We start from the raw sequence: 23327 nt of genomic DNA, 5'->3' as shown, positions 1-23327 counted from the left end.
TATCTCAAAATGCATCAGCTTGCACAGGAATTACAGAGTATTGAAATAGAGAAAAACAATAATAGGATTAGGTCTTCTCTAAGATTGATGAAATACTTCCCCCAAATTTTATTGATCTACTCCTATTAAGTAGGCAGATCTGAATTACTGCTGAGAAATCACAGTGGCTCATCAACATCAAAATGACAACTCAAACTCAAAAACACAAAGAACAGAAAAATATTTAATATTTGCATGACTCCTGTAGTAAATGAATCAACTGTAGACTAAAATTTGATTTTTTTTGTTTCTGTGTTAAAGGCTGCATCATGCAAATTGGCTATAAAAATTCTTTTTTAGAGGACAAGAAAGGAAAAAAAAGGAATACCTTTTAACTTACCGGAATCAGTTATAAATCAAGAGTGTGTGAACATTTATTCCTTCAGCCTAAACCTATGTCTTGAAGAATCTTTATTTTAGTTTCTGCCCAAAATGTGTCTAGATAACAAGACAGGAGACAGAATGCAACTTGCAGACTTCATGTTTTGACCCTGAAGAGGTCACTCTTGATGACAAGGGGCTTGCTTGCTGTGTGTAATTATTCTCAGTGTATAGAACCAGGTATCTTGGCTAGATGCAAAGCTATGTTGAAATTTCCCATTAGTGTTGTCAGTCTCAGGTGATTAAATTATGGATACACTTCTCTAAACTCCACTTATTTTTTCAGTCACAAATAAAATTTCTTAGCCTGGCTGAATTATATTGGAGAAAAAGAATGTGATCTTCTGTTAACCTTTAAGACCATGGTCTGGGCTCTGGCCAGCTTAGAGGCCTGCCCAGATCCTTAGAGCTATGCGTGTTCAGCATATAAGTGATAGATATTTTTTGGATTATCTCTAACCTTGACTGCAACCTTGCAGGTACTGCTATGTCTGCCCTTGTTTCACAGATGATAATTCTAAGGTACGTAGAGGGGTTCAGGAAATTCTCCAGCTCATATTGGTAATAAGGGAGAGAGTTAGGTTTTGAACTCAGATCTTTCCATATCCAAAATCCTGGTCCTTCAACCTCATTGCCACATACGTGCTGCAAATTGATTGACTGACTCCTTTGTACTTCTGGGCCTGATTTTAAGTAGCATTTCATATGATCTGCATCCTGACATTGCAAGGTAAGACATTGGAGTCCATCCCAGGGATGGTAATCGTAAATCTTTCTTTTTAAAATGGAGGTAAATGAGTGTCAGGACTCAGCCAAGGACATGCACCAAAGTAATAAAATTGAAACTAGACTTTTCCTTTAAGCTTCACATTAGGCATGCCATAACATGACATGAAAATTTGAATTTTCTACTCTTAAAGTGAATTAAGAAAAAAATCCTCAAAAAGAAATTTTCAAAATTTGTCATCATTTATTGTTCTTATTTATGCTAACATATAGTCCTAATATGCTTTTTCAAGGGTGCATTTCAAAGTTGACACCGCTATAGAACACATAACAGAAAAAAAATATGTGGGAACTTGGTTTAAAAACATACAGAATAAATTTCACACTGAGCTATAAAAGTCGGCATTGAGCCCAATTTCTGGAATAAATCAAAGAGTAGGCAGAAAACAGACAGCAGGAACAGTTATTTTAGCAAGAAAAGTAGGATAAATTTACCAAGCCAATGATGGGATGATGTGCGCAGATAAGAGACACGGAGGGAAAAAGTGCAATGCTGATACATGAACACATTTGAATGCGAGAAAACAAGACCCAGAAAACACAATTGTCCTACATGTGAATAAACACTCAAATTATGTTGCAGCTGCAAAATTTAAACTCAAGGAAGAGACATTTGCAAAGAATTTTATTAAATAGATGTGATTTCCTGGTTTCACACACCCAGTGGTTCTTTTATAAAGTAAAATGTACAATTTTCCTTGATATAAATGACATTTGGCCCCTGTTGGACTCAATCAAATAGCAAAAAAAGTCTTTTGTGAAAGACTCTGCTTATTAAGAAGCACAATACGATTGATGCCAGACACTCAGGCTCGAAGACATAGAGTTAATCCACTAATTAAATGTTTTATATACTGAGTACAGTCTTACACGATAAGAAGGTTTTCATGAGAAGGAAATTCGTCCTTCCCTAATGGCATATGCAATTTCTTTGAAAGGAGATAAGGAGATAAATTTCTTGCTGAAACCAACCCTTGGCTACCAGACCTATCCATCTGTCCTTCCTTTCTTCCTTCTTTCCATCCATCCATTCATCCATCCATCCATCCATCCATCCAGTATGTATAGTTCTACAATGTCTGTATGACCCAGGAGGGGAAATAAAAATGTATCACAAAGCTTTTATTGGGAATGTTAGGACATGATGATAATATTTGACTGGAAGACTCAGACTCTGTTCTTAAATTAGAGCACCTTCCCACAATGGTGATGATGACAAGTGAGCCCTTGTCCTGTAATCTGTCTTTGACTCAAACTGCCATATAGGAATTAGTGGTGGCCAGCCTAGATTGTTTGTTTTTACAGAGTGGCTCACAAAGTAAGGTCTCCGGACCAGTAGCATCACCTGGGAACTTATTAGAAAAGCAAATTTTTGGTCTCGTACCTGGCCAGTCTGTTTGAGAGCCAAAGTATGTCACTACCACTTGGAAGACTTGATAAATTACAGAATCTGCATGACTCCACAATGCTCTAGACCACTGGTGAGGGAAGCCAAGGAAGAAGAAGTAAGTCAGAGAACTTAAGAGTGGCATCTTTTATAGGTTTCGTTAACAAGTTTGGACGATGGCAGATTGGTGAATTACCGAATATTTTCTGAGCAAAGCACAGGCATGATCAGAGCTTTGATTTTGGAAGATTTTAGAGCCTAATGAGACCACAGAGAGGCAAGTACATTGTTCAGGTGAGAAGACAAAGTAACTTATCTTTGATGACTCACCCAATGTGTCAGCCTCAAATAGTCACTCAGTTCACTCAGTTTGCCTTCTGGGCTCAGGATGTGGTTCTCAGAGATCTCTCTCCACTACCACAGGGCCCTCTTGATCCTGTAGTCTGACACAGTCTACCCTTGGTTATTTCTGCCTTGCCATCTGCCACTACTTCCCTCATTCCCCTGCCTGAAGTCTCTCTGCTGCTCTTTCTCCTCTTCTCCCACATTTCTTCTCCTTCACTAGGGATTTGCATGCAAATGCACACATTGATTTAAATTTTTGCTGCTGGTTATCTGTAGAGCTACTTAGAGAGCTCACACATGGCACTCCTCCTCTGAACACAGGATCTATGAGGTCACAACAGAACAGCAGCCTTCACCTGACTTTCCTTAAATCTGTCAAACCCCCCTGGGTTCACTTTCATGTGTTAAATCTATTTCACAGGCTGAAGATCCTTGTACCATGATGCTCAGACATGCATAATTTAAGTGACCCCTTTCACACAAGCGATGACACTGCTAACTCGGTGGTTTCCAAACAGAGAAGACGATAATTGTTTTTCTGTGTATCAGACACCTTCTCGTACATAAAACCATCAACGGTGCATAGTCAGGACAGATAAAATGAAATGCTATTGTCTTTAACTATTCCAACATTTGGGTCATACTTCAAATTTCTATATGTAATGTCTCAAATGTACCTGTTGACCAAGACATATGTCTCACTTTGAACATAGACAAATTATGATGAAGAAATTAGTTCTGAAACAGAGTTCCTTCTGATTCCATGACACTTGGAGGTAACTTTTCGGTGTCTTTAAAACAAAACATTTTCCTCCCGGAGACAGTTCATTGAGGAGGAAGATGTGATTTATTTTAGGATTTAAAATAAAGTAAAAGAATGTATAAGAGATGCCTCTGGTTCCCTGCATCACGCCCCTTGGTCTACCTGTGGTTTCAGCCACATCAGCACAGACAGACGGTTCTGTACCAACTTGGGTTCTCTTCACCTTTCTAGTGTCCAGCCCCAAGTGACCACTGAGTGTCTTCCAGCCCCATGCAGGGCCAGAACAACCCAGCATTCATTACAGGGGGAAATCAGTGCCCCTGGGGGGCAATCCAACAGGGGAAAGCCAGTAGATAAACCTCTTGCCACATGTCTTACAGGCAGAAATTCTGGGAAGTCTCCCACTCTCCTCTAGATCCCAGGGAATCGTGCTCCTATAGTCCACACCGAGGACTTGTCTACTCCCCCCCTTATTTTGCACGTGACTTCTTCCCCAGTTCACGCTCCCACCCTTGGGATGAGCTTCCCAGTTAAAAACCACACCCAAATCATTGTCTCAAGCAAGCGACCCCAAGAAAGATGACAGCTTATTCATATATTGAGCAACATTAACCCCCTTCTGATCAGACACCCCATATGTGGGGTTTCAGACTTGGACATCATTAAGACCCTCCATTTTTCCCTTCTCAAAACTCCATAATGATAGGCAAGGAGTGGAGATCACAGCATTGCATTTCCTCTGCCTATCTTAAAGCATGTAGATCTTGCTGAACACATTCCCCAGATAAGTTCAAACCTGTTCAACACAAAAAAAAATTTAAAACTGATGCAATGCCATCCACTTTCATAATTCTATGCTTACCGTAAAGTATACTATTTTGGTCCACAGTCAGGAAAATGGCATTTGCCTCATCTGCCATTCTAGGCTAATAGCAAGAATTCAGATTGAGCATATAAAACGCATCTCATCCACATTCTGTAACAAGCAACTAGGGAGTTAAAACTCACAGACTAAACTCAGCAGCCTCTTAATATGACTGGAATTACAAGCCAGAAATATTTATACTTGAATATACCATGCTATAAAAAAAAGAAATTGTTTTGCATAACATAGCTGGAAAAGAAGCTGTTGGGTTGTGTTTTATAAGGAGAAATGACACAATTTTACCTTTGATGATCAATTTTCCATTTTTCTTGCTTTTAAGGCAGGAAAAGATCCAAACCTTGCAGCCTTTTTTTCTTTTTTTTAAACTGGGTGTCACTCTTGGTATGTGATGCTCAGCTGTTCTGAAACATAACAAAACATAATAATTAGATGTAAAAACTAGCCTGAAAGAAAAAGATACTTAAGATCTCTTAGGAACTACTCTGACAAACATTAAATTCAGTGATGTGAGAAGGGAGTTCCATAGAAAATTTACATGAATGTGTTCTTGCATATGTTACATTTTATATTTTTATGCTTTCCAGGAAATAAAACCTACCACAAGAAAAGTAATGTCATCACAATAAATAGGTTTGATATTCTACATATACTTTTGTAATAGTAATGATTTTATCTTCTTTAAAAATCAATAAAACTCATGCATGGTGTTTTGATTTTGTAGTATACACTCCACACACAAGACAGTATCCATTTCCTGTGATTCATTCTTTTATCATCACTGCAACTAAGCAGCTGTAAATAAAGGGCTGAAAGGTATCATTCTTTACCGGGTGGTTTTTCTACCATCACAGGAGGACACAAATCAGGGCACAATCTTCCCAAGCACAGTACCAGAGGCTTGCTGATGTTCAAAACAAACCATAACCCTTCATTATTGATGCTTTCTGAAGAAAGTAACAACATGGAATTGTAACTAGGCCCAGAGTCATGGGAGGTAACTTTTCCAATCCTATCACATGTTTTTTGCTGAGCTGTGATTTTTCTCTTCTGAAAGTTCACATGGAAAGGGACTTGTGTCACACACAAAAATTATCTGGTATTGGAAAGTGTAGGTATCAGCAGAATTCTGCTTAAGCAATATCAATTTGTGGCCCTAGGTAGCATATTAAAAGAGCATCGATAGGGGATGAGAAAAACAGTAGATCTAAGTATTAAGCAGAGTTAGAGTAACATTCAGAATTAAGGACACTGGTGTGAGTAATTTTTCTTACCTCCTAATTATTTTTAGAAATTACAGTGCCTGAATTAATATGGAATTCATTTCACAGAAGAGGAATTGGAGACCCAAAGGGATGATGTGTTTTGCCCACTTTTATTCAGCTAATAGGCACAAAGGCAGAATGACATTCCAGAATCCCTGCCTTGAGTTCAACCCCTTTAGAAACCCATAACACTGTATTTGTTTCCAAAAAGGATACCTGGCATTCAAAAAGATCAGGGCTAATAAAATTCTCTGCAGAACTTGTCTGAGCAATATTTTGACTCTGGCAAAGTTGATAGGTTGAGAATAAGAAGCTATGGGTGGTAAAATGGAAGAACTACAATAACACAACAATATGCATTTTCATAGCACATAAAACATGTTGGGGATATTACATTTATATATATATCTCTTTATCCACATTACAAAAGACAAAAATGAAACTCTATTATCAAGAGCTTTTAGGTATGAGCCCTGGTTTATATATGATTGTTTTATTAAATATTTTTTAATATCCTGGTAAACTGAATGAATTCTGATTTTTTCCCCTACATGTATGAGAAGTAGATTACTTAAAGAAATAACAAAAAACTTTTGATTTTTAAAACAGAGAACTATTTATTTGTTCATATTATTTATTGAGAATCTATTTTGTGCTGGATATTGTTAATTTTCTACAGAAACAAAATGAAAAGATTATGGAATTTCTCACAAACACACCCAGATATACAATAAGCAATCAATTTTATTACAATTGCAATGTTTTGTAAGTTAGATAATCTTAATGTAAACAAATATTGAAACACTGGGAGGTGTTTCAAATATCATCTAGTCTAGTGGTTCCCAAGTATGGTTGATCATCACAATTGTCTGGAAAGCTGCTGGAAAATACAAATTATAGAACGTCATGCAAGATCAATTAAATCAGAATATTCATTAGTAGAGTCAGGGTAATCTGCGTTTTGAACAGGTTCATTCTGCTGATCAAGTTTGTTTTATAAACCTACTGATTCTTGCTCATCTTCTTATTTATACGGATAAGGAAACTGAGACCAGGGAATGACTTGCCCAAGGCATTTACTCTTTGGTTGCAGAACTGAAGTTAGAATGCAGAATTTCTGAATTCTCTAGTATTTTATTTTAATTTTCTTGCTTTCCTTTACTCCAAGGGTTTTTTTTTTTCTTTTCTTTTTCTTCGTCCTTTTTCCTATCACCAAGTAACCAATATTTACTCCCTACACCCAAGAACAAGAGTGAAAGTAAACACAAAGAAACAAAATCAACAAAAAGCCAAAACGGGAATTCGAACTTAAACTGTTTAATTCCACAGTGTGCTTTCCGAGGTTCCAATGGGTGCTACATTCATCTGCTCATGGAGTGTCTACTCAGCCCCTTTCTCTACATTCCCCAACTTCCAAAGACATCCTCTGTCCTCGTCACTTGTTAGTGAGTCCTGATCCCTGGCCATTGTTGCTTGGAAAGGGAGGGGGACCTCACCTAGGGTAAGCTTCTGATCTGGGACTAGGAGACTATAGTCTCATTTAGGTGAAAGACCTATGCCTGGAGCATGGTCACCTTGTCCCTTATAGACAGAGGGAGCACATACTGGTAATCTGTGGAAAAGAAAAGTGAAAAAGACACTTATGGAAAGTGGAGTGAGAGCTCTCCAAACTCATCTGCTTCCTGCTCTTGCTTCTTTATTTTTTCTTGTAGCTTTCATGAGCTCATATAGACTTATGACACATTCTACTTGATATTTTTCAAGTCATTTAGTTTTAATTTTTTACCTCACACTAGCTCAAGTGGTTTGCTTCTATGACTCTGCAGCCAGAGTCCTAACTAATCCATCTCCTATCACTCTTGTCATGTAAGTTATTTTATAAGCCCGTCACTTTAGTTACACTCTTTTAAGAGGTTCATTTGAAAAAATATTGGCTGAGAGTGTGGAGAAAGGGAGTTAGAGACTGTAAATGCATCACATTTTATGGAATACTGATATTTTCATAAAGTACATGTTTTACAGTGTGATAAATAAGGGGGAAAAGTCCAAATCAGAGAGCCCTCTCTTAATCTCAGCTCTTCCTTTTATAGAACTTCTGGTTTGTGAAAGTTACCTAGCCTCTTTGTGTTTCAATTTTCTCATTCTAAAATGGAGGCAAGGAAACCTTAATCAGGGTTATTATGAGGAATAAATGAGACCATTTGTGTATTCACTCACTCACTCACTCACGTCCCAAAGATTTTTTTTGAGCATTTATCATGTGTCAAGCAGTATGTTTGGTGCTTAGAATAACGAACATTTCATTTCAGTGAAGGTGAGTAAGTGTAAAATAAACAATAACCATGCTGAAGGAATAAAGCATAGAGTATCTTAGAACATGAAACATGATACTGATGTAAGAAAGATAAGAAAAATAGATCAAGTTAAGGGGTATTGAGAGGACACGGATTGGAAGCCATTAGGAGGTGAGGGGACCTCACTAAGAAAGTATATGTAACCAAACACGTGGAAGATGTGAGGGACTAAGTCATGTGCAAGAGAAAGGTGTTCCAAGCAGACAGAACCATCAAGGTTAAGGCCGGAAGGTGGGAGTGTGTGAGATTGATCTTGGAATTCTGAGATCAGTGGGGATGGAGTGAAACAAGAAAGGGGAGATTAGTAGAGGAGAAAAAGGCAGTGCAGTGGAGAATGCTGTGGGGAGGTAGAGGGAGGGATGGACCAAGGGTGGCTCAGCTTCTTGGCTTTCATTCTGTGTGAAATGGGGGCCACTATAGAAGTTTGAACTCAGAATGAGACATGTTCTAACAGGTTCCTCCTGGCCGTGAGTTGGAAACAGACCACAGGGGAGGTCTGGATAGAGGCAGGAGGAAAGCTTGTAGAGAGAGACCATGTTGGCTCAAACTCAGGAGGAGCTGGTGAGGAGTGCTCAGTCAGATTCAGGCTACCCTTATTTTGAAGTGAGAGCAACAGGATCTCCAGATGTACTGCATGGAGAGAAAAGAGGGAGAGAAGGAAGGCCCCAAGGCTCCAGCCAAAGAAACTGGAAGAGAACCTTCACCATCATTTGAGATGAGAAGGGCCATGGCTACAAAAAGGGTTTTGGGGAAAGAGGATGAACTTACTTTGGCCATATTGATTCTGAAAGGTCAATGCCCAGTGGGCTTGCCATGCAGGTAGTTGGTCAGGCAGTACTGGAATGTGGAAGAGAAGTGTGGCTGGAGTTTGTCTTAAAAGCTTTTAGAAGACTTTCTGGTCTAGCATAGATGATGACTGATATTCTTATTGCCATCTACCGTAGTGATTATGAAGGAGTTAAACAAAATAATATACAGAAAGCAGAATGCCTGGTCCATAACAGGAACTCAACATACTATAATTCCCTTCTGTCTCCCACCTTTATTCCCAAATATTTAGTTCTCTATTGGCTATAGCATTGAGACTATTTTTCTGTGAAAAAAGTCAATTTTCCACAAGACATAATAAAAATTATATTTTATATTTTGGAACTCCTTTTAAAAATATATCAAAATAATCTTATAATAAAATATTAATAACACTACTCAATAAGTCATGAAGTGGAACTTTCAGTTAGCAAGGTAAATCTTGATTTGGGCATGAGCTAAAAGATCTAATGAAAACAGGACTGAAATAATCTAAGGACTTATAAGTCCTTCAATGTCTCCCAAATCTCTCTGGATTTTTGACAATGATTAACAGTTCTTCAGGATAGAGAAGATGCAGAAATGTGGGAAAAGTGATTATTCAAACTGCAGGCCCTAGCATACATCTGAGGAAGCCCATGTGGCACATCTGGGGACCTCTGAAAATTCTGGAAAGAATTCTCTAAAGTCTAAAAGCTTATCTTTAAAAGTAGGTTTCCTAATTTATAAATGTATCCTCATTTTTTTTTATTTTTAAAGATTTTATTTATTTATTTGACAGAAAGTGAGAGAGGGAGAGGACACGAGGCAGAGGCAGAGGGAGAAGCAGATTCCCTGCCAAGCAGAGATACTGAAGTGGGGCTCAATCCCAGGACCCTGGGATCATGACCAAAGGCAGACACTTAACCAACTGAGCCACCCAGTTGCCTCTATAAATGTGTCTTCAGTTGAACAGTTTTAACCTAGAAACCATCAGAGTGTGAACCTTTTTATGGATGAGGTTAAGGACTAAGGAGGTGAAGTGGCATGCCTGAGGCCACAGCTAGCCAATAGCAAGGCCAGGACTAGACCTATAACCCCTAAATCTAAGTATAGCTGTCTTTCCACTCACTAATAAGTAGTATTGTTTCTCTGAAGTCTCATGTCTTATCTTAACATTTTACTGAAATGTTATAGTCCATAATACATTGTGTTTGTTTGAAGACAAAGTTAAACTATCTATCTGCCTCCTGGGCTCCTCCTTCCTACAGATGATGAAGAAAGAATTTCAGAACAAGGTCTGAATTTATCCTGACTTTCTATATGTCTGAGACAGTGTGAGTGCACATAAAAAAGGAGGACTAGTCATTTTCCACTTTTACAAATTATGTCATTTGTGTAATTAAAAAAAAAATACAAAACTATACAAAACTTCAAGGCAGGGCTGGATGCATGAGTCTGCAACCTGGGCAACTGCCCAGGAGCGCATGCTCAGCATAGCCCCTTGCTTTAATTCTTTTATAATTTCAACCAGTGTTTTTGTGGGTTAAATCCAATGGGGTAGTGGAACATGTGAGTGAGAAGAGGTATCTGTACCACATGCATGCCCCAGCCATCGCTTATGGCCTCATCTGCATATAATGTGCATATAATGGTGAATTCTGGTAGACCCACAATTCCTGGGAGTTCAGTGAGATTTGGTATGAGTGAGGTTAAGTATGCTCTGTCTATGGCTAAGCGGGGAAGCTGACAACCCAAGAGGCCATGCTTTCCATGGAAGCAGAATTTGCTTTGAACTTCACAAGAAGGCAATTTAACTCTAAGAAACATGGATGACAACTGATGGGGTTCAAGGATGGCCACTCCAAAATATGCCACTTTGGCGTATTATCTTGAATTAAAGTTACTTGGGAAGCAGCCAGTACAAGAACTCTCTGAAGCTCTTCTGTCCCCTGAAAGCAGGAAGTAAATCTCCCATGTGAATGATACCTGTCCCGTACAGGAGGTAAAGAGACGACCTTACCATTAGAGACGGGGGATTCAGAGAAGGCTATATCACAAAGCCCTGTTATTTCTTCACTAATTTACTACTCAAAGCCTGAACTTTTTTTGGTCAATTTTTCACAAACTTATTGTTTGTCTAAAACATAAAAGCTGCCTGGTTTTGTTTCTTCTTTGAGGCTCATATGTTTATAGGCTCTTATTTGTATGAAATTAAACTTGTTTTTCTCCTGCTACTCTGTCTTATGTTGATTTAATTATTAGACCAAAGAACCTAGAATAGAAAGAAGAAAAAATTATCCTCCCCAACACAAGAAATCCTATCAGATACTTTATTTTTTGCATTTCTTCCTTTGAATTACCAGGTTGCTGATGGTGAAAATAAAGACATAAAAAGAGAAAGAAAGGGAATGCCATAGTTCTTTTTGCTGTAGTCCTTCCTTACTCATCAATGAGCCAGAGGGAGAGTGTGTTGGTACACTGTGCATATATTAAGAAGTGAAATAAAAATGGTAGAGAAGGTTTGTGTGGTGTTGCTGCTGTTTTGGTAAGAAAACATGATCTATGACATTTAAATTCTATAATTTTGGCAATTCTACATTTAAGTTAAATATTACTATATTTGTGTAATATAATATAAAGATGAACAGTAAAATGAACGCTAATAATTTAAACCTTTTTTCTTTTTTTGGAACTATATTAAATAGTAAATAAAAACCACTATGATCAGTTGAGAGATGTCAGAAAAAGAGTAGTTTTATACTTAATACATTTAACAATTCTTCTGTCCTGCTTTCTGAACAAGAGGCCTGAATTTTCATTTTGCTCTGAGCCCTGCTAAATCTGTAGTCATTAACATTCACCCTGTGTTGTAATTAACTAGCACAGACTTTAGAAACAGCTTCAAGCATTATTTATTTACAGTTTAAATATAATACATAGGATTCTTGGAAATGGACAATCTACTTCTGAAAATCTTAATATAATTACAAACTAAATTAATCTAGTCTCTGTTCTCATCAAATCTCCTAATGTCTTCTCCTTCCTTCCCAAATGACTCCTTGGACATCTGACCAAAGTTCCTAATTTGAGCTAACCTACCTCAGAAGTCCCTCAATTTTTGATTTAATTTCTAATTTAATTTAATTTTAATCTTCCATTTGAAATTCCACTAACTTCAAGGTCAAATCCGCAGTTGATGAAGAGAGAAAAGTTGGAGAAAAAAGTAATATACTTTAAAGTATGAGTAATAAAGCCAACTGACACTTTTGGGAGATATTTAGATTTTAAAGAAGCACTTAGTTCAGTCTAAATGACCTTAGTGTGTAAGAAACAATGCTTCTAAAGAGAAAACTTCCATTCCTCTCTGGTAAGAGGGCCATCAGACCTCAGTGCACTTGAAAGAAAGGGTTATGTTCTATTTTTCAACAACCACACATGATTTTTTTAAATGAGCTATCTTATAGTCTTATGTACCAAGGTATTCCCAATTAAAAAAGACTTCGCAATTGTGAACTATATAGGCTTATTTCATTTCTCTTTATAGCTCACTAAAAAGAAATGAACTTTGAAACATATAGTAGAGACAGCCTTCCTTTCATTGTCTTTGTGAATTTGACCTCTGTTTTCCCAATTCTGTCTTATATTAGTCTGCCTGTGGTGAATTTGCTGTTTCAGGAATTTAGCTAAAAGACTGTGCAGAAATTTTAAGGCATTACCTCCCGCCCTGCCCCAACACACATCAACTCACTTTTCTACAGACAAGATGATTTTGGGCTTCCAGATGAACAGAAGGTGGGTAGTGACTCATTGAGATATCACAGCTGTTGCCCTGGTACAAAAAGATTGACAATCTATTTACAACGTTGAGACCACTATATAGAAATATCTTCTAATTCATGTGGCAGGAGACTAAAAGACCTGTTCTCTTGGGCGTATCTTTTTGGTTAAAAGGAAGACTCATTGTCAGAGAATAAACTAGGGACCACGTTATTTTTTGTCAATGACTAAAGTGGGGACTTTCGACATCTTGCATCTGTATAGCCTTTCTTTCCAATAATCTCAAAGCTCTAATATGTTTTAAAATAATTTTCTTAAAAAAAAATTACAGTAGAGGTGTGCCTGGGTGACTGAGTCAGTTAAGCAACAGACTCTTGATCTCAGCTCAAGTCAAGGTAGACTATCCTAACCTATTTGGTTCTAGTGAATTCACACTGTGTTCTCTTCACTCATTGGGCTGAGAGTCTTCCACATCTCTTTCAGTTCCAGCCCTAACTCCCCTGGATGAACTTAACGAAACACAGTTAACAGTGGCCACATTAATTGAGTGCTTACTGTATGCCATCATTGTTCTAAGATTGTTTCACTTAAAATTCTCAATAATTCTATGAGGTAGATGATATTATCATCAACATTTTACAGATGACAAGAATGAGATGCAGAGATAAGAGATGGACCAAATTATGATAACTGGTCAGTAGGGGGCGCCATGACATAGCCCGCAGTCTGTCTCTGCCCTATACTCTCCAGCTTGCTCATCTCTTCAAGGTTGTTTAAAGCCAAAAACACAGATTTATTTTTCATGAATTCATTTCCCTCACCTATCTAATTCATTTATATCAGCTAGTCTCTAAGGCTTCCAAAGCTTACCACGTCCTAGGAACTTGAAATAAGTTGCTTCATTTAGATATTATCATTATCCCCTTTTACAGATGCCAAAATTGAGACACAAAGAGATTTAAATTACTTGGCTAGAATCTCAGAAAATTTTGGATCCAGAATTTAAGTCTAGTTCTTTTTATCATTATGTTACATTTCACTCTTCTGTGTCAGATCTCATTTTGCTCATTCCTAAAAGTAAATTTTCTATGCCAAAGAATAGAAAAGCATTATGATGATGATGATGATGATGATGATAATGATGATGTTGGGGATGAGTTCAATGGTGGAGCCAAATTTCAGTAGCCAGAGATCAGAGTTTCAGTTCCAAGTTGATATGCCAGTTGGCAACAGTGGTTCCATGGCCACAAACTGTAACTTTGCTTCCAGCCAGCCCCTTCCCAACTGCATGCTGCTAAACGTGAATCCCTGAATTACTCACATTTAAATATGGATTGCATTTCATCATTCATCAAATCTCATTGCTTCATTTCATAGATAAAAAGTACAGAGAGTTTTGGTAGACTACCTGAGATCACACAGAAAATCAATAGTAAAACTAGGACAGTTATTTAGATTACCTGACACTAAATCTGAGGTCTTCATCCCATCAACAATGACTACCTATAATGGCTCCTTTTTTCAGTGTCTTAAAAAACGTGTTCAGGAATGCGTAGGTGGCTCAGTTGGTTAGGTGTCTGCCTTCAGCTCAGGTCATGATCCTGGAGTCCCGGAAGCAAGTCCTACATCAGGCTTCTTGCTTGGCGGGGAGCCTGCTTCTCCCTCTTCCCCTCCCTCTGCCTGCTGCTCCCCTTGCTTGTGCTCCCTCTTTGTCAAATAAATAAAATCTTAAGAAAAAAATAGTGTTCATACTTTCAACAGATATTGGGTGGCTACTGTATCCCAGACATTACTCTAGGTTGCTAGGGAAAATGCAGTAAACAAACAAAAAAATTGCTACCTTCATGGAGCTTTACGAGCTGGCACTGTGATGGTAAAATGTCCTGAAGTTTTAAATGAGAAAAATGTCATATGAATTTGAGTTACTTTAAATTTAATCACTAGTAAAAAATTGGCTATTTAAGAATCACTGGCTTAAAATATGGATGATCCAAAACTATAATGCCTCATAGAGAGAAGAGCTTATTATTACATATACCAGTTTATACATATGATCAAAGCCCAGTCATTCTGTTAATAGGGGTGGCATGGGTTTTGTGGTACCCATGGAAAGATGGAGAAAGTGAGGAAGGTCCAGGCTCCCAACAGCTTAGGCTTGAGATATTATGAGTCATGTAAATGAGGGGAATGATTTCCCCTCAATTTAAACTTCTTTAAGCAAATTCCATAACGTTTGAAAAACTGTCTTTTACTGTGTGACACTTAAAAATCATTCTCTATAGCTAAGAATTAAAACTATAATTAAATGAATATTCTGAAATTCCCAAACCCTGGTTAACTTTTCTGAAATTGATCTTTTCCCAGTCTTTCTTTAAATGATGCATACCATAGTCTGTGTCAACTTATCCAGTGACAGAGAAATAACAATAATAAAATGTAAGTTGTCTCTAAATCAATATACATCTGCATCCTCTTGTCAATAATTATTATAATGAAGTAATGAAATTGAGCTCTTGGTCACAAAGGCTGGCTGCATTTGCTTTTAGTCTGAATGGAAAGAGTCACCCTAAAGCTATTTCATAATGGAAAACACAGAGCAGTGCAGTTCAAAGTACTATACTAAGCCTATTCTTCAATTATAATATTTTTCAATACACACCATTATCTGCAATAACCAGCATTTTAAAAAAATACTTAAAAATGCTTTGAGCTGATAACAAACTATGCTTTAGTGTCGTCCAAGATATTAAATGCTTCATTCTGACTCTCTCACTTAATAAGTATGTCAAGTAGATGTAGATGATATCATGTCTCCTGAAGACTTTGCTTAATGAAAATCCAGCTATAGGAAGACCTAAGAACCCAAAATATGATTTACCATTACACATTTATAACCATCTTTGCTCATATACGTATTTAAATGCTGAACTGTTAAAGATGCATCTGCTAATATGTATATATCCACCATTCATAACTTCTGAGAGGAAAATACATAAGAACTCACACTCAGAAAATACTCTGAATGACAAGTGTTGGACAAAAATCTAAAGGGTTAATAATTAGGTGAACTACTACTTTTACTATTCATACCTACATTCTTGATGGTGCCTTTATTTTTCTTTAAGGTTTTATTTATTTATTTGAGAGAGAGAGAAAGAGAGAGCTCAAGTTAAGGGAAGGGCAGAGGCAGAGGGAGAAGCAGACTCCAAGCTGAGATGGAGCCTAAATGGGCTCAATCCCAGGACCTTGGGATCATGACTAAAGTGGAAGTGTTAGTTAACGCAGAGGCTTAACTGATTGAGCCACACAGAAACCCCTCTCATGGTGCCCTTACAAGACCCAGTGAAGAAAACATGTTTCACCTGGGAAGGTTAGCTAACCTACATGAAAGTATGCCATGAACAGTACAGAACAACCCAAATAATGCCATTTGTGGTAACTTAATTTCTTTGGTTTCTTCTTTGGTTACTTCAGTAGAACTAAATTGTGCTTATCCTCCCCATAGGGAATGCCATCACAATAATGTCTGCTAAAATACAGCGCAATAATGCTAGTTGTCATGATAATTAGGTGAGACACTCTATTCCAGAAAATCAATGAACAGAAACACGGGAGGGACCCTCTGTTATTTCCTTCACGCCCATCATGGATGGGAATTACATAGGGCCATCCCTAGAAAATGCTGTGAAGGACACTCATTTGGTTTTCAGCACCTTGTGCCTCCCCCCCCTTCCCCCCCGCACTTACTTTCCATTTTTATACCTTTTTTCCGATATTGTTATGCAAGTTCCCTTCATTAAAACTCTAACACTCGGCAGTAAGTGGCCCAGCCCAGAAAGTCTCTATGTCCCTGCAGATCCCCCACTTCTCCCTCCCTGGGAGGCATGTAAAGGCTTGCCTATACTAATCCATACAGCTCTCTTAGGCAGTGCCAGCAGGGCCCAGTGAAAAAGCCTAGTGGCATTAGGTAAACCTAGCCAACCAAAATAACAAGGGACAGGCAGTGAAAAATAAACTGCCATTGGAATCACGGCCCACAAAAGTAGCCATTCTAAATCTGTGACTGCCTACAAGAATGAAAAAATTTAAACAGGACCCTGAGTCTCCTAACTTAACAGACAAAATGTCCAGGATACAATAAGAGATCACTAGCTATCCCAAAAAATCAAGAAAAATCTCAACTTAAATGAGAAAGATAATCAACTGATGTTCGCATTGAGATGGTTCCAACATCTGACAAGGATTTTTAACAGCCACAATATAGCTGTTTCAACAATCAATTACAAAATCTTTTGGAATATAAGAAAAAATAGAAAATTTCAGCAAAGAACTGGAAGTTATAAAAAGAACCAAATGGAAAATGGAGAACTGAAAAATAATACAACAGAAATGATGATGATGATAACAATATAAATAAAAACAACCAATTTGGTGATAAATTCAAAAGAAGAGTGAAGAGGACAGAGCACAGATCCATTGAATCCACCCAGTCTGAACAGGGAGAAAATAGGGTATTTTTAAAATGAACAGAAACTTCAGATGCTTGTAGGACAATAACAAAAAATACAACATTTTTATCACTGGAGTCTCTGAATGAGATGAGAAAAATAGTTGCTGAATACTTCTCAGATTTGGTAAAACAGACACAACCACAGATCAAAAGAACTGAGAAATCTCCTAACAGATACAAGCCATAGAAATACATACCTATCCACCTTATAACTGAACTTCTGAAAATGAAAGAGAAAGAAAATATTTGAAGGCAATGAGAGAGAAATAAGCATTTCAAAGTATTTAAACACCAACTTGAAGAATAACAGCAAATTTCTCATTTGAAACCACAGAGTCCAGAAAGAAGTGGCAAAGCATTTTTTTTGCAAATGATGAAGGATAAGAAATGTCAACTGCAAATTCTGTCTGTATTAAAAAAAAAAAAAAACTGTCTTTTAGGAAAGAAGAGGAAATAAAGGCATTCTTGTACAAAGAAAAATTAAAAGAATTTGCCACTAGCAAACCTATCCTTAAAGGCTGTCTCAAGAAAAATATTCAAACATAAAGGAAATTAAAAAGAAAAATCGTAGCACATAAGGAAAGAAGGAATAAGGAAAAGAACCGATACCCAGATATATACAATCCTTTTACTTATGAGTTTCATAAGTTAATCTGATGATTGAGAAAGAAATAGAACAGCAATGTGATACTTAAGAAAATGATATCTTAAAGTGTGGAAGTTAAAGGACTTAAAACATAAGTGAGGTTTCCATACTTTAAGTGGTAAAATGTTGGTACCAGCAAACTGTGATAAGTCACATATATATTGTAATACTTACAGCAACCACTATGAAAACCATGCAAACAGGTATACTCCAAATCACTGTAGAGAAAATACTTTCCAATCATATATCTGATAAGGGATTGATATCCAGAAAAAAGAAAGAATGCCTAGAAATGAATAGTTACAAAATCAAATGAACCAATTAAAAAATGGGCAAAAGATTCAAATACACATTTTTCCAAAGAATATATACAAATGGCCAAACACACATGAAAAGATGATCAGAATCACTAATCATTAGGGAAATGCAAAACAAAGCCACAATGAGATATAATTTCATATCCATTAGGTTTCCCATTATAAAACAAATAAAATAGAAAATAATGTGTCCATGATGAGGTGGAAGGGCTGGAATTATTGTGCATTGTTGGTAGAGCTCAACAACAAAAACAAACAATCCAATTAGGAAGAGGCAGAGGCACTGAATAGACATTTTTCCAAAGAAGACATACAAATAGTCAACAGGTACATGAAAAGATGTTCAACATCACTAAGCATTAGGGAAATGCAAATCAAAACCACAATGAGATATCATCTCACACCTGTTAGAATGGCAATCATCAAAAATATGAGAAAACGTGTTGTTGAGAATTGGGAAAAAAAGGAGTCCTTGTGCACTGTTGGTGGGAATGTAAATTGGCACAGCCACTATGGAAAATAGTATGGAAGTTCCTCAAAAAGTTAGTCATGGAATGTCTATGTGATCCACTAATCCTAGTTCTGGCTGTATATCCAAAGGAAATGAAAATAGGATCTCAGGAAGGTATCTTTGAGATATCCTAGGTTTATTGCAGCACTATTCACAATGCACAAACAATTCTGTTTATTCACAATAAACAAAAAAATGAAAATAACCTAAGTGTTCATCAATGGCTGAATGATGAAATGGTATGTATGTGATACACAAACATACAAATACAAACACAACAGAATATATGTGGCTACAAGAAGAAAATCCTACTTGTAACAACATGGATGGAACTTAAGGGCTACGTAAAAGAAGTCAGGAAGTGAAAGACAAATACTATTTGATATCACTCATAGGTGGAATGTAAAAAAGCCTAACTTATAAAAAACTTATATATTACAAAGGCCCGGGGATGAAAGGGATGGGGAAATGTTGGTACAAGAATATAAGCTTACAGTTATAAGATGAATAAAATGTAAAATATTATTATAGTTAACAATACTATATGGTATGTTTGAAAGTTGCTGAAAGAGTAGATTTTAAATGTTCTCACACACACACACAAAAAGAATGGTAATTATGTGATGTGATGGAGATGTTAGCTAACACTACAGTGGTAATCATTTTGCAATATATAAGCATCAAATCAACTTGCTGTACTTCTTAAATTTATACAATATTACATATCAATTTTATCTCAACAAATCTAGAAAAAAATACAAAAAATACAAAAAATAATATAAAATGACAGAGCTACTATGAAAAATTGCATGGTGCTTCCTCGACAACTAAATATAAAATTACCATATGATCTAGCAATTCCATTTCTGGTGTATAGCCAAAGTATTTGGAAGCAGGGACTCAAAGAGATATTTGTACACCCATGTTCATAGCAGCATTATTCACAATAGCCAAAAGGGGGGGACAACTCAAATGCTCACTGACCGATTAATGGATAAACAAAACATAGTATTTATACAATGGAATATTATTCAACCTTTGAATTTTGATACATGCCATAAGATGGGTGAACCCGGATGACATTATGCTAATGAAATAAGCCAGATACAAAATGAAAAATATTGCAAGATTCCACTTAAATGAAGTTCCTAGAATAAACAAATTCGTATAGAATGAAAGCAAAATAGTGGTTACTGGGAACTAGGAATGAGGAATTACTGTTAAGTTTCAGTTTAGAATGATGAAAAAGTTCTGGAGATGACAGTGATGATAGCTGCACAACACTGAAAATGTACTTAATGCCACTGAACTGTGTACACTAAAAATAGTTAAAATGGCATGTTTAGTTATGTGTATTATACTGTGATAAAAAGCATCAAAAACAAATCAACACAGACTCCCCCATACTGTTCAAGTAACCCATAGAAAGGTGAGAAAAGAGAAACAGGAAAAAAAGGGTTAGAGAAAACAAACAGAAAACAAATAATAAAGTAGTCATCTTCATTTCAATAATTACCTTAAATATAAGTGGCCTAATTGCATGAATTAAAACATAGAGATTGGTGACATGAAATAAAGCATGGCCCCAAATATGTTTAGAACAAAATTATTTCAACTTCACAGAAAAAAAAATCATGCAAACAGTAATTTTTAGAAAACAAGGGTGACTGTATTGATAACAGATTAAGAATAGTTATCAAAACAAGAAATGTAACTAGAGAAAAGGGAGAGACATAACAAGGATATGAGGATCAGTATGCTGAGAAGACAACAATACTAATCCTAAGGATGTATACAAATAGAGCCTCAAAATACATGAATCAGAAACTGACCAAGTTTCAAGGAGAAGTAGAAAATCCACAATTAGAGAATCCAACACCTTCCTCTTAAAAACTGATAGAACAACTAGATAGAAAGTCAGCAAAGACATAGAAGACAATCAACAGACTCTAAGTGTATGATGCAGAACATCATACCCAACAATAGCAGAATATATATATATATGTATATACATATGTATATATGTATATACATATATATATATATTTTCCCCCAAATACCCACTGAACCTTTACCAAGATAGATCAGTTCTTTGGCCACAAAACAAACCTCAACAAAAAGAAAAGTATTGAAATCAAACATAATGTGTTCTCCAACCATATGGAATCTAACCGGAAATGAGTAACAGAAAGCTAACAAGAAAATTTCCAAATATGTGGATATTAAGATATAGACTTTAAAATAATCCATGGGTCAAAGAGCAATGAAAATGAAAACTCAAAATACATGGGATGCAGTTAAATCCATGGTATGAAAGAAACTTATAGCATTATAAATGAGGAAATATCTCCAATCAATAATTTCCGTTCCTACCTAAAGTAAGGAGGAGATGATGAACAAAATCTTTAAGAAGAGAAAAGATGCATATCACAATAGCAGAAACCAAATAAGGAACATAATTATAGATCTTGTGCTGCCTGTTAAGAAGATAATAAGGGGACATTACAAAAAAGACTTCATGCTCAAAAATTTGACAATGTAGGAAAAATGGACCAATTCCTCAAAAACTGCAAACTACCAAAACTCATCCAGGGTCTGATAGATAATTAGAATAGCCCTATAACTATCAAAGAACATGAACTGACAATTTAAAAAGTCCTGAAAAAAATCTTCCAATTCAGGTGGTTTTACAAGAGAATTCTACTCAACATTTAAGGAAGTATTGTCACTATTTTTCATAACCTTTTCTAGAAAATAGAATGGAGCAATTCTCAACTCATTTTAGGAAACCAAAACCTGACAGAAACCCAAAATAACAAAGCTAAAGACCAATAGCCCCCATGAATTTAAATGCAAAAATGCTCAACACAATATTGGTAAATTAAATCTAACAACACATAAACAAAAGTATATGCCATAACCAGTTGTGCAAAGTTGGTTCAACATTCTAAGAAGAGTCAGTGTGGGCTATCTGGCTGGCTCAGTCACTGGAATGTGTGACTCTTGATCCTGGGGTTCTGAGTTTGAGCTCGATGTTGGGGACAGAGATTACTTACAAATAAAATCTTTAAAGAATATCAAATCAAATCAGTGAATCAATGTATGAAAAGCTAAAGAAGAAAATATCACATGATTCTTTCAACTTTAGAGAAATTTTTTTTTTTTTTTTTTTTTACAAAATCCAATATAGATTTATGAAAACAACTCTTAGAAAGCTAGGAGTAGAAGGAAATCACCTCAACTTGATAAAGAATATCCAGAAAAAAAAATCTACAGCTAATATCATGCTTCAGGGTTATACTTAAATATTGGCTGCTTTCCTTGAAACCAGAAACAAGGCAAGGATGTCTGTCCTCACCACTCTCTCTTCAACATAGTATTGGAAGTTTTAGCTACTATATGAAGCCAGAAAAAAGAGATAAGTAGATATAAACTGGAAAAGATGAAATCAAATGGTCTCTATATGGAGACGATTATGTAAATAATTTACAAAAATACTCCTAGAACTAATAAGTGATCTCTGAAATTCTGCAGGATACAAGATCAACATACAAAGACCAATTACATTATTATACACTAACAATGAACAACCTGCAAATAAAAAAGATGTAAAACTATAGCTAAGAAAATGAAACAATTAGGAAAGCATATACAGAATCTATATACTGCAAATGACAAAATACTGAGACATCAAAAAAGATCAGAGTAAGTGGAAAGACACTGATTGCATTCATGTATTGAAAGACTCAATACAGTAAAGATGTCAATTCTTCTCAAATTGACCTATAGGCTTAGTGCAATTCCTATCAAAATCTTGACAGTGTCTTTTATAGACATAAAGAAAGTTTTTCTAGAATTTATATAGAAGGGACTAGACTAGACCCTATAACAGCTAAAATAATTGTGACAAAGGATAAAAATGAGAAATCAATCTACTCATACTAACCTTAGTATATAATTTCAGTAAAGAGACAATTCTATAGAACACAAGAGCCCCAAAATAGATGCACACAAATATGGTGAGCTATTTTTTTGATGAAGGTGAAGAACTGATTCAATGGTGAACGGATAGCTTTCAATAAGTAAGTGTTGAAACAAGTGGATGACATCGGCAAAACATAAAAAAATATAAAAAAACAATACAAAACAAAAACAAAAACAAAAAAAACAACTTGACCTATATCTCACACTTGAAACAAAATTAAACTCAAAATGGATCACGAACTCAAATAAGTGTCAAAACATAAAACTTTCAAAAAAAAAAGAAAAAATATTTGGGATCTAGGACTAAATAGTTTTTAGACTTCATACTAAATGCATGAGCCATAAAAGGAAAAAAAAAACCCCGACAAACTGATATGGTTTAAGTTAAAAATTACTGCTCTGTGAACATCCGTGTGAATAGGATGAAAAGCTATTAAGAGGAAATATTTGCAAATCACATATCCAACAAAGGCTTGGTACCTAGAATAAAGAAATAACTCAAATTTAACAGTAGTAAAACAATTCTATTAGAAAATGGTGCAAAGCTTTGAATAAGTATTTTACCAATAAGTGTATACTGATGGCAATAA

General features: G+C 36.1%; 1 protein-coding gene across 4 annotated transcripts in view; it reads right to left on the bottom strand.

Annotated features, from left to right (window-relative positions):
- The window catches only part of DLGAP1 (DLG associated protein 1), an 869387-nt gene that overhangs the window by 567577 nt on the left and 278483 nt on the right, over positions 1-23327 (bottom strand). For 3 of the 4 annotated variants that reach the window (XM_059409267.1, XM_059409264.1, XM_059409266.1), the window contains exon 3: positions 4870-4988. The gene's annotated coding sequence lies outside the window, so the exon portion shown is untranslated. The remainder of the gene's footprint in view (positions 1-4869; positions 4989-23327) is intronic. The other variant, XM_059409265.1, reaches the window with a different exon arrangement.

The sequence above is a fragment of the Mustela nigripes genome, chromosome 8 (genome assembly GCF_022355385.1).
Source record: "Mustela nigripes isolate SB6536 chromosome 8, MUSNIG.SB6536, whole genome shotgun sequence".
In the NCBI taxonomy this organism is placed as follows: domain Eukaryota; kingdom Metazoa; phylum Chordata; class Mammalia; order Carnivora; family Mustelidae; genus Mustela; species Mustela nigripes.
Note: the sequence above shows the minus strand (reverse complement) of the source record. Positions and strands in the feature narration are given on the sequence as shown.